The sequence below is a fragment of the Monopterus albus genome, unplaced genomic scaffold (assembly GCF_001952655.1).
Source record: "Monopterus albus unplaced genomic scaffold, M_albus_1.0 scaffold66.1, whole genome shotgun sequence".
Lineage (NCBI taxonomy): Eukaryota > Metazoa > Chordata > Actinopteri > Synbranchiformes > Synbranchidae > Monopterus > Monopterus albus.
In genome coordinates, this window is record NW_018127946.1 from 1,990,553 (window position 1) to 1,993,487 (window position 2,935).

Consider the following 2,935-nt stretch of genomic DNA (forward strand, 5'->3'; position numbering starts at 1 on the left):
TGCTTTACTTTTTCTCACTTGGTAGCAGTTTTTTTTTTTTTTGCTGTTAAAACCTGAGATCACAAAGTGTATGCACATGCGTGAATAGATAAATGTCAGTATAATTATATATAGACCATAGCATGAAAGCAGGGAGGAGAATTTTTCTTGAGTAAAAAAAGGCAGAGGCTTTACATCCAAATTTACAATCCTGTCCATCTACAGCTCCTCCAAGGAGTTTCCTGGAGTGTAGGAGTGTCAGAATAAAAGCACAATTTCCTGTAACATCTGTGAGTCATAGTAGTGTAAGATGAATGCCAAGAATACATGTCACTTTTAATAGAGATAGATTTAAAAGAAAGACACAAAAGACCAGACAGTTAATGCAAAGAAATAAATGCTGTAAAGATATTAAACTTACAGGCAACTGAATAGGCAATGGCCTCCTTTATGCTGATATACACAGTAAATACCATTGGATATTATTTTGTCTACTCTTTAGACGTCATTCTGTTTATTCTGTTTTACTGGAGAAAGTAATAAATGAAAGGTTACATGCTACTCAGAAGTAAACATAACCCAAGAGTTCATGTGGCCTAATGCGTCTACACTGGTGTCTGATTTCCTTCTGATAATAATCACCAGCTGGAGGTTTAAACGCTGTTTATTTGGCACCACATCACCGTTGGTAACAAAGCAGTGCGAACACAACAGACAGGAATCTGTGGGCGGCAGCGTCAGTCATGAGCGTCTCCCACCTCTTAGTGTGTCACCGTCTGCGTCAAGACAGTCGGGGAGCTGCGCGGAGGACATGTATGAAGCGAGAGCAGCCACTCACCAGCACTTCCGGTTTTGTTGAGCAGAACTGCTGCGATTAAACTGCCATCCAGAAAATTTAAATTGAGATATAAAGCTGGCGGCTACTTCACTTTATAAAGCTAAAGCGTCTCGGGTTTAGCTGTTTTGGTCTGTACAAGGCTCAGCAGCGAATAACATCGTGACGGTCTTTTACTAGATTTAATGAGAGGGTTACATTGGGAGTTGAACCAGGAAAAAACGCCGTTGCCGTATCATGAAGTGAGATATAATGCACCAGCTACACTAACAGCTTGCGTTTGAGTTTTTTTGCATGAATGATCATAGTAAAGCGTAGCCATCCTGGTCGTTGTACGTTTGCGCGGTGGTGAATGATCTTGTTACTCAGTGTTGTGTCTTCGGAAGCTCCTAGCCAGTCCTCTCGTGCTCCCGCTGGTACTACTGTGTAGCTTCACATCAACAGGGGACTCACAATGCTCAGCTGGTTGGAGCGACGACAAGACCCATAACTTCGAGTCAATTCGGTCCTTCTTCATTATTATGCTGCCTTTTACTGCGTGGTGAGTAACTTACGAAAAGTCACCGTATTAGCCCTGTGGGGTTTATAATGTGTCAGTCAGTGACTAGTTTATAATGACCTTATCGTATTTTGTGGTTATTACTTTGAATTGGAGTATTTTATCAAGTATAACGTAGCTGTGAAAATTGTGGAGTTACTCCAGCTTTACTGTCATACTATTTCAAATTCACATTTTAACAGTAGACAGCCAAAAATAAGTACTAAAATTTGGAGAAACTTGTGTTACAACGACTCTGTGCCGTCCCGAAGCAGCGGAGGAAGTTTGTACGTGTTTAAATGACTGTGCTTGTCAGTGAAGAGAGGGCAGGGGGCGGACTGGGAGAACAGTGTTGTCTTTGTAGCTGACATGATCGCCGTGTGTCTCCGCCAGGGGTGAAGAGGTCAAACTGCCTAATGATGGTTATTATGCAAAACAGGAAACTCCTCTAGAGAAGCCTCGGTATGAGTAACATTCCCGTGGGGATTTAAACTGTGTTTAAACACAACAGTGACGTTACTGTGAACACATTTTGCGTAATTCTTGTCCCCAAACCCCCCAGTAGCGTCACTATAAAGAAGCTTAGCTATATTAGTATAGTAACCAGTATTGCCCCCTCCCCGCCCCACGCGCACGCGCACGCGCACACTGCTGTTGAACCTTTAAATTATTGATGTGATCTCAGTGGATACCCACATGCACTGTACAGTCTTTCTTCTCTAGCAGATATTAAATGTAATAACTGTCATATAATTGGAACAGAGCACCGCTATAATAATAGTGTAATGCAGCTTCAATTAGAAATACTCTTTTATTTTAGGGACACTGAACAGCCCTGCAGATGTGTATTCAGGGCAGATAAATCCCTTTGCACCTAACTGTGTAGCAGAGGTAAACCGTGAAATGACAAATTTGAATGCTTTTATCATTGTTACACCTGATAAAACATCCACACCAACTTAGAGGAAAAAATAGTTTATCAGTTAGTACTGTAAGTTAAGCCAGCAGAAAATTACTCAACAATCATTTTAATAATCAGTCCAATCATTTTTAAAGAAAAAAATGCCCAAACTTTAAAATTCCAGCTTCAGCAAGTGTGGATATTTGCAGGTTTCCCTGGACATCTGTGGTATTAATGCAATGCCTTTGTGTTTCAGATTGCTGTTCAGACAATACAATTTAACATCAACTTGGGCTTTGGGAAATTGTATTATGCATTTTTACTGTTTTATGACATTTTAAAGACCAAGCTGATTAATGAAGGGAATATTTGGAGATGAATGCTAATAAAATGAATCATTTGTTTCAGCCCTAAACCAAAAGACAGCAACTTGCTTTACATGTCTTTAACACTGCTCTCTTTTACAGTACGCTCTGCTTAGATTTTAACTTTGGCTCAGTTGCTATGAAAGGCCCTTGTAGGGTTTGTAACCCTGAAATAACACATGTTTGGATGTACTTTCCATGTTCACATCCAAAAATAGCAGCCACTTGAACCATCACAACCCCCAGCCCTTAGCATACAGCCACTGGATGGTCCGTTTAAACGTATTCTTCACAAAAAACTTGAAAAATCATTAGAA

General features: G+C 40.3%; 1 protein-coding gene across 1 annotated transcript in view; it reads left to right on the forward strand.

Annotated features, from left to right (window-relative positions):
- Positions 1-896: 896 nt before the first annotated feature.
- The window catches only part of LOC109962673 (cysteine/serine-rich nuclear protein 1), a 7,390-nt gene continuing 5,351 nt past the window's right edge, over positions 897-2,935 (forward strand). The window contains exon 1 of the mRNA XM_020604574.1: positions 897-1,355. The gene's annotated coding sequence lies outside the window, so the exon portion shown is untranslated. The remainder of the gene's footprint in view (positions 1,356-2,935) is intronic.